Genomic DNA, 10154 nt, shown 5'->3' on the forward strand with positions numbered 1-10154 from the left:
CTACCCAATCCCCCAGTCCATCCCTCACCTCTATCCCGTCCCCCAATCCCAACCCTTTCCCCACCCCTCTTCTACACCACTACATTCCCCACCCTCAACTTCATACCACCCCCACTTCAATCCCCACCCATCCCAGAAAGGGCGATGGTGGGGAGGGGGTAGAGAATATAAGAAAAATGGAGACTGCCACTGAACTAATTTTGCATTGAGATTGTGATATTAGTCTGGATCCTGTTGGCTCTTATTTCTCTAAACAGTCTGCACTGGGGTGTCAGCTAAAGTTTTGGGCTCAAGTCTCAGGAGGTTAGCCCAGAATCTTTCCCCACAAATGTGAGACCACCTAACAAGCCCTGAGGAAACAAGCAGAAGCAGGAACATCAGTAATAAAAATAAAAACAGAAATTACTGGAAAAATTCAGCAGGTCTGGCAGCATCTGTGGAGAGGAACATCAATAGATGATTTCTCCTTCTTTCTTGTCCTGGGAGCACTGGGGTTAACTATACCATCCCACACCACAAACAAAAGTCATATTTGCCCATCCTGCACAAAACAAGGCTGAAAGTTAGGGCCCCTTGAGTGTGTACATCTACTAAGCTTTCAGCAAGATATGGGAACTGAAAAAGATGGGGGTTCTAAAAGAACCATTTACAAAAGAATCATTCTGTTCAGCCAGCGACACAACTTCTCCCAATCAGCAAGGGCTCCAAGACAGTCCTTCACAAAACATCCTGTCACTTTTCAGCTTTCCCTATAATTTAGATTCTATTTAAATCTCTTACTTGTCTGTTCAGAGATTATCAGAGATGGGATGTGTACCTTGTCAGATGTAGCTGAACAACAAAGGCTCTGGCATCTGCTCCAAGCCTTGATGCATGGGGTTAATGAACTCGAGCCTTTGGGAGGTCTGTATTCTTGGCTCCTGGGTCAGATTCTACCCATTGAAAACTGCAGAATCATACCCTTGCTGCCCAGAAATTGCATGCCACTCCACATCCTTAAAGCTGTGAGTGGTGGACAGGGTGTTACAGTCAGCACTGAGGGAAAACACTTCTTGATCTAATCTGTGGTCAGACGCAATAATGAATAACAACTTTACAGCCACTAACTCTGAACAGAATCAGTGGATACCAAACCAGTTCACCCTCCTCATTACAAATAGAATAGTTAAATTATAATCAATGTATTCTTCCTTGCTTTATTGAATTTCCTTTGTGCTCAACATTGCCCACTAATTTCCCAGAGAGGAGAATCCTTACTGAGAAACGGGATTGCCCAGACACTTGATTTCCATTCATACCTTATGTCTGTCACAATTCCACAAGTGTGAACTTAAATATTAGGAATCAGTAGCAGATTCCACATCTAGCTCAAAATTGTGCTCCTTCTATGTCCATAGAGTTAAAAATCACATAACACCAGGTTATAGTCCAACAGGTTTATTTGGAAGTATTAGCTTTCGGACCGCTGCTCTTTCATCAGGTAGACAATAGACAATAGGTGCAGGAGTAGGCCATTCTGCCCTTCGAGCCTGCACCACCATTCAATATGATCATGGCTGATCATCTTTAATCAGTATCCTGTTCCTGCCTTATCTCCATAACCCTTGATTCCACTATCCTTGACAGCTCTATCCAACTCTTTCTTAAATGAATCCAGAGACTGGGCCTCCACTGCCCTCTGGGGCAGAGCATTCCACACAGCCACCACTCTCTGGGTGAAGAAGTTTCTCCTCATCTCTGTCCTAAATGGTCTACCCTGTATTTTTAAGCTGTGTCCTCTGGTTCAGCACTCACCCATCAGCGGAAACATATTTCCTGCCTCCAGAGTGTCCAATCCTTTAATAATCTTATATGTCTCAATCAGATCCCCTCTCAGTCTTCTAAGCACAAGGGTATACAAGCCCAGTCGCTCCAGTCTTTCAGCGTAAGGTAGTCCCGCCATTCCAGGAATTGACCTCGTGAACCTACGCTGCACTCCCTCAATAGCCAGAATATCTTTCCTCAAATTTGGAGACCAGAACTACATATAGTACTCCAGGTGTGGTCTCACCAGGGCCCTGTACAGCTGCAGAAGAACCTCTTTGCTTCTATACTCAATCCTTCTTGTTATGAAGGCCAGCGTGCTATTAGCCTTCTTCACTACCTGCTGTACCTGCATGCTTACCTTCATTGACTGGTGTACAAGAACACCCAGATCTCTCTGTACTGCCCCTTTACCTAAATTGATTCCATTTAGGTAGTAATCTGCCTTCCTGTTCTTTCCACCAAAGTGGATAACCATACATTTATCCACATTAAACTGCATCTGCCATGCATCTGACCACTCACCTAGCCTGTCCAGGTCACCCTATAATCTCCTAACATCCTCCTCACATTTCACCCTGCCACCCAGATTAGTATCATCAGCAAATTTGCTAATGTTATTACTAATACCATCTTCTATATCATTAACATATATTGTAAAAAGCTGCGGTCCCAACACTGATCCCTGCGGTACCCCACTGGCCACTGCCTGCCATTCCGAAATGGAGTGTAAACTCTTCCGTACTGAATGTGCAATTTAAGACTAGTAGGGTGGTAATTGAACAGGTTGAATCTATCATTTGTGCAGATAGGCCATCCCTGGGCAATTATTCACATTGTAGGTAGATGCTAATGTTGTAACTGTACTGGTTCAGTTTGGTGAGGGTGTGGCTAGTCCTGTAACACATACCTTCAGCACTACTGCTGGAGTGTTCTCAGGATCACCAGCTTTGCAGAGTCCAGTGACTTCCGCCATTTGTTGATATCATATAGAGAGAATCAAATTAGCTCAAGGCTGGGATCTGTGATGCTGGGCATCTAAGGAAGTGGCACATCAGATAGGAAATGCTTCAGCCACTCTTTTGCACTAATTTGCTGGGCTCCCCATCATCAAGAATAAGGATATCTATGAAGCCTCCCCTTACAGAGAGCCATTTAATTGTCCACCACCATTCACCACTCAATGTGGCAAGACTTTGGACTTTAGAGGTTTGATTTGTTTGATGCAGCTTCTACTGTGTTGTAGAGACACCACGCTGAAGCCTCATTTTTAGCTATGCTTGGTGCTCGCACAATCAATGTGAAAAAGAACCCTCAAACCACCCACATAGAGCAACAACCGAGAAACTGGAAACAACATTTAATACGAACAAGGGTTGTGGTACAGTGTTGTCATAGTAACTGATGCTGGTTACTGTGATCAATGCAGCTGGAATTGCAAAAGACGTGTAAACACAGCATTCACACTGACAGTGTCAAAATTATACCAACACAGTAAACAACACCCACACCAATTCTTAGCATGAGAAACATGAGTTGGTATCAAGAAACTGTGCAAGGCACTTGAGGGAAGAGAAGAGCTTGGCTTTTAAAAATCTATATGAAAGAGGAACAACAATGTGTTTCTATGGTCTTAAGATCCCAGGAAAGTGTTTTGAGTGGAAGCAGTGTGATAGTAAATAGAAGTACAAATAACTGTCTCTGGTCACTCATTATGTGTGGTTTTTAACCTAAAAATGATGGATCTCTGTCACTGAACTCCAGCTTTCCAACACAGAACATATACTATAGGCCCAAATCCAGGGGACTCTAAGTTGGAGCTTCCTGCTTTAACAGTAATTGATGGTGTGAAACTAGTGATGGGCTAACATGATGAGACAGAATTCAAGGCATGACACAAAATAGCCACTACTTTGAGTATGTTTTAACTAAGGATCTGCACATGAGTTAGTAAGTGAAGCAAAACCAGAGAATCAGAGTGTGTGGCCCAGGAAGGATAACAGATAATTACATACACACAACTGGCATGCACATATAAATATATACAGATAGCAATGATCAGTGATTACTGTGATAAAGGGCACAGACAGACCATTACTCAAGACTAGGAATTTGATCTAAACATTAAGATCATAGTCAAAATTAAGTTAAAAATCACACAACAGGTTATAGTCCAACCTATTGGACTATAACCTGATGTTGTGTGATTTTTAACTTTGTCCACCCCAGTCCAACACCGGCACCTCCACTTTGTAGTCAGGATTGGTTAAGTACCCACCAGACAGTAAACCCAAGTATTCACAAGATGGCAGTGATGAGCCAAATTCTCCATTAACTCAAAAGAACTCCCTTTCCTATACACCAACTATATCTATGGACAACAACAACCCTGCACTTATATAGCACTTTTAATGTTGTGAACCCCTTCACAAGAGACTATCAAGCAAATCTCGACAGGAGATTATAAGTAAAATTACCAAAATATTGATCAAAAAGGTACATTTTGAGGAGTGACTTAAATAATGAGGTTAAAAATCACACAACACCAGGTTATGGTCCAACAGATTTATTTGGAAACACTAGCTTTTGAAGCACTGCTTCTTCATCAGGAGGTGGTGGAGAATAAGATAATAAGACACTGAATTTATAGCCAAATGAGTACAGTGTCATGGAGATGTGATGGTAGATTAAACAATTTTAGATCAAGTTTTTCTTTTTTATAATGGGATGTGTTGGTTTCTGTTCTTTGATATGTAAATCTCAGAACTTCTTTTAAATTACATTTTCAAGAAAGGTCTATCTTTTCTAACAATAAGTGCTATCTCAGCTCAGACAATGCATTAAGGTGTGAGGTCTGTCTGTGTCCCAATGTTGAGTTAGACTGGTTCTATTTCTAAAGTGGGATTTGCAGAGTTTTCCATGGATTCATGCAGTCTTTGAGCAAAATATAATGTAATTCTGCAAAAACAAATTCACCCCATAAACTTATATGTGTGCATGTGTAGGAGAGACAGAGCAAGTGTGTGCTTATGAGTGCAAGTCCATGTGATAGAATGTGTGTGTGTAGGCTTGGTTAAGTTTGATGGGGTATATGCCGATGAGAGGGTGTGCACGTGGATGTGAGTGCAGTGGGTGTATGTGTGCGTATGTGAGCGAGCTTGTGTATGACAGAGTGTCTGTGTGGGTGTGTGAGTATGTAGGAGTGTGTGTGTGTGAGAGAGAGAATGTATAATACAGTGGGGTCACCTGTAGTATGACATGAATTCAAAGTCCTGATTGAGGCCATTCCCATGGGTACCGAACTTTGCTATCAGCTTCTGCTCAGACACTCTTGTGTTGTTACTTGTCCTGATGTCCACCTTGGAGGATGGTCACCCGAAGGTCCGAGGCCGAATGGCCTGGCCCACTGAAGTGTTCCCCGACTGGGAGGGTACACTCCTGCCTGGTGATTGTTGCGCGGTGTAAGTTCATCCACTGTCGTAACATCTGCCTGGTCTCACTAATTTACCATGCCTCAGGGCATCTTTGCCTGCAGTGCATGACATAGACAATGCTTGCTGAGTCTTTGCAGCCTACAACACATTATCAATGAGGATGAGCACCTCACCAGACCTTTCCCACGCTTCCACTTCTCACCTTTAAACAACCATCAAACCTTAAACAGATCATTGTTCGCAGCAAACTGCCCAGTCTTCAGGACAACAACACTGTCACCTCCCATCATGTATGCCACCAGCACTCATGTGACTTGGCCAATATTGTCTATCTCATACACTGCAGGTAAGGATGCCCTGAGGCATGGTATATTGGTGAGACCGAGCGGACGTTATGACAATAGGTGATTGGACACCGCCCAACAATCACCAGGCAGGGGTGTTCCCTCCCAGTCGGGGAACACTTCAGCTGTCCGGGCCATTCGGCCTCGGACTTTCGGGTGAACACCTTCCAAGGCGGACTCTGAGATAAGCAACAATGCAGAGTGGCTGAGCAGAAGCTGATAGCCATGTTTGGTACCCATGGGAATGGCCTCAACCAGGACCTTGGGTTCATGTCACACTACAGGTGACCCCACTGCACTATACATTCTCTTACACCCACACACCCATGCAAGCCCTCTCTCATACACAAGCACTCGCTCACATGCACACACATACAACTCCCGCACTCACACCCATGCATGCACTTTCTCCCAGGTGTATTCCCATCACACTCATACACACATTTAAATTAAAATCACACAACACCAGGTTATAGTCCAATAGGTTTACTTGGGAGCACACTAGCTTTCGGAGTGCAGTTCAACCACCTGATGAAGGACCGGTGCTCCGAAAGCTAGTGTGCTTCCAATTAAGCCTGTTGGACTATAACCTGGTGTTGTGTGATTTTTAACTTTGTCCACCCCAGTCTAACACCGGCATCTCCAAATCATGACACACATTTAACCAAGCCTACACACACACTCTATCACATGCACTCACACCCACACACACACTCACATGCACACACTCACTCTGTCTCTCTTAAACATGCACACATATAAGTTTATGGGTGAATTTGTTTTTGCAAAATTACATTATATTTTGCTCAAAAACTGCATGAATTCGTGTAAAACTCTGCGAATCCCACTATATAGAAATAGAACCAGTCTAACTCAACATTGGGACACAGACAGACCTCACACCTTAATGCATTGTCTGAGCTGAGATGGCACCTATTGTTAGAAAAGATAGACCTTTCTTGAAAATGTAATTTAAAAGAAGTTCTGAGATTTACATATCAAAGAACAGAAACCAACACATCCCATTCTAAAAGATGGAAGACTTGATCTAAAATTGTTTAATCTACCATCACATTCCCATGACACTGTACTCATTTGGCTATAAATTCAGTGTCTTATTATCTTATTCTCCACAACCACTTGATAAAGGAGCAGCGCTTCAAAAGCTATTGTTTCCAAATAAATCTGTCAGACTGTAACCTGATGTTGTGTGATTTTTAACTTTGTCCACCCCAGTCTAACACCGGGTCCTTCAAGTCTTACATAATTAGGACAACGACAGGGAATTCCAGAATTTAGGGTCCAGACAGCTGGAGGTCTTACTACCAAAGATGCAGTGATTAAAAATGATGAGCAGGTGCCGGTATTGGACTGGGATGGACAAAGTTAAAAATCACACAGCAACATGTTATTGTCCAACAGGTTTATTTGTAAGTACAAGATTTTGAAGCGCTGTTCCTTCGTCAGGTAGCTCCTTTGTCACTAGCTACCTGACGAAGGAACAGCGCTCTGAAAGCTTGTACTTCAAAATAAGCCTGTTGGACTGTAACCTAGTGTTGTACAATTTTTAACTTTGCCCATGCACGGTGGCACTGCTGCCTCACAGTGCCAGAGACCCGGGTTCCCGTCTCAGGCGACTGACTGTGGAGTTTGCACATTCTCCCCGTGTCTGCGTGGGTTTCCTCCAGGTGCTCCGGTTTCCTCCCACAGTCCAAAAATGTGCAGGTTAGGTGAATTGGCCATGCTAAATTGCCAGTAGTGTTGGGTGAAGGGATAAATGTAGGGGAATGGGTCTGGGTGGGTTGCGCTTCGGAGGGTCGGTGTGGACTTGTTGGGCTGAAGGACCTGTTTCCACACTGTAAGTAATCTAATCTATAAAAAAGATTAAAAATGCTAGACTGAAAGAACATAAAAGATCCCAGAAGACTGTAGCTGATGACAGAGATTGGAATGAACAGTCCATTTTAATCAGCCTATTCAGAGATGGTACTGCATACCTCTGGGGCAGTGGAACCTGAACCAAAGCCTGCTAGCTCAGAGATATGGACACTACCAATGCACAACAGGAGCCCAGCCTCATGGAGTGATTTTAAAAATTAGGCGACTTTAAAATGGAGGCACTAACTGGAAGCCAGTGTTTGTAAGTGAGCACAGGGGTGATGGGGAATGGGTTTTCCAACATTAAGAAAGGGGCAGTTTTTGGGGGTGGGAGTGAAAAACTGGAACACAGCCGGGCGAGTCCTAGGATAATCAAGCCTGAGACAGGGCGGAGTGCGATTGAATGTTTCAGTGAGGGATCAGAGACGGATTTGAAGGCTATAAGGCTCGTGCTCCTGGCTCAGGTTGTTCCCTTGCCTGAGATGTATCTTTGGCTCATTTTGTTTTCTGACTCTGTGTCTGGAGGATGTTTCGGTGCTGATTGCGTGTGTGTCTCTGCTGTTGTACAAAAACCCAATGACGCAGAAGGGCTATAAATAGCCCAGAACGAAATGTTCTCAACTCAGTGAAAGGGTCAGAAAGGGCGAGTATAAACAATACAGGCGCGCAGAAAAACAGTCTGAGCAGGAAAAAACTTCGAGACGCCGTAACCACAGTCACTGTCTGCATGTAACATTCACAGTTTTAAAAGCGAGATTCCTTCCCGCTCGGTGAGCTCTCACTCGGACTCTGCACGTCCCCTGGATCTTTAGGGCAGCTTTTGAATAGATATTTAACCAATCCTGACCATGTTCTGCCGTTTGCTTTACTCTGCATTGCTAACCAAGGCTGGGCCGCCCCCTGCCCCTCAAAGCCCGCATTTGGCCATGAGGTTCCCCACCCCTCCACACACAGGAATTTCCAATGCTGGCGATTCCACTGTAGACTCCACCATCACCTATTCTTGCCTCAGGCACGGGCACACCTGACTCAGGGCAACTGTTGCCCTTTAAAACATACACAGAAAATATAAAACACAAATTAGCTAGACAACTTCTCAAAATTGGGTCAGAACTTTGGCCGCCACTCTTTGTACTCTGTTTAAGAGAAAACGGATGATTGAAAGCTGCACTGGTCTGTGCCACTAAATTCGGCAGGGAATTAGAAACCAAGCCAACAAACAGACACGAAGAACCAGCTCAGTCTGCAAAACAAATGCTATCTTCAGGTTTCTGCGTGCAGACTTTTTTCTGTGAACTGTACACTTCATGGTCTGGTGAATCATTTTACCCAGCATACTGAGTATGAGGTACAAACATTAGCCATATGACTTTGCCTTAACCATATTCTTTGTTTGAAAATAGTCTCTAACTTCTGGTAAAACAACTTTCACTTATATAGTGCCTTTGACTAATAAAACGTTCCAAAGTACTTCAGAGGGAAGTCATGAAGCAAAATATGAGATCAAACACAAAAGGAGGTATTTGGCTAAAATAATTTATTTATTGAGGCTACTTAAAGGAGCAGAACAAGGTTAAGGGCAGTAGGGAGGGTATACCAGAAGTTGTGGTGCAGGCACTAATGGAACAAGTTAAAATCAGGTTGTGCAAGAGGTCAGAATGAACTGGGTGATGCTGGAGAGGCCGAGGAAGATAAGATGACCAAAAATGTCAGAGGCTGCTGACAGTTCTAGAAGGTTGAGGAGGGATCTCTGTCACAGTCACATGGGATGTCATGTAACTGTTAGATGCTAATGATGGCTCAGGGTAGTACATCTTGCTACTAAGTATGGTGTTCACCCTCTATAAAGGTAAGCACAAAGTCTAGGCCCGAACTCCAGTGCGATACTTCAGGGGTGCTGCACTGCCAGAGGTGTTGTCTGTTGAATTTGAAGAACTGAAAGTTCCTCCCTGTGTGCTGACCTATGCACAACCAACATCACTAAAGCAGCTGTTTTTGGAATCTTGCTGTGTGCAAATTGTTTGCCATATTTCCTACCTGACAATAGTGACCACACTCCAAAGATATGTCATTAGTTATTAAATACTTGAGGATTTTCGGAGCTATTTGAAAGGTCATTGGGTGAGTGCAAGGTTAATATTGAAGGTCTATCAATTCCAGGCAGTGGGGTGGACAATCAAACATTCCACAAAACCTCTCTACTTTTAGCAGAATTTCAGGCAGTTTCTGTGGAACACTGCTGAAGGAAATAGGATTTAAATTTTACTTGACAATAAACACTTTCGTCACTGCACCAATCTTTTTCAAAGTCTCTCCTCAGAGCAGTTCTTATCATTAATCCCAGTCCCAGCTTTACAGTCTTGGACCTTAAACCATAAGATATAAGAGCAGAGTTTGGCCATTTGGTCCACTCCACCATTCAATGAAATATTCTGTAAACAACAGGAAGACAATTCATTCCCTTGATCGGATTTCACCATTTTAATAAATATGTGTTGATTAATCTCTCAATATCCTTCAATAACCTTACCTAACAACCATTTTGGGATCGATACACATTACCATTTGTGCCTCCTGACATCATTCCTGAGGGGTCTGGCTCTAATTTTCAGATTCTGCCAATTTTTCTGGACACAATTTCTCAATGTTTCTGCCTCCAATGTTCTCCCCACCTGCCTTCTTCCAATTTCTCACT

The sequence above is a fragment of the Chiloscyllium plagiosum genome, unplaced genomic scaffold (genome assembly GCF_037043375.1).
Source record: "Chiloscyllium plagiosum isolate Xiang-an unplaced genomic scaffold, Cpla_swu_hap1 HiC_scaffold_42, whole genome shotgun sequence".
NCBI lineage: Eukaryota > Metazoa > Chordata > Chondrichthyes > Orectolobiformes > Hemiscylliidae > Chiloscyllium > Chiloscyllium plagiosum.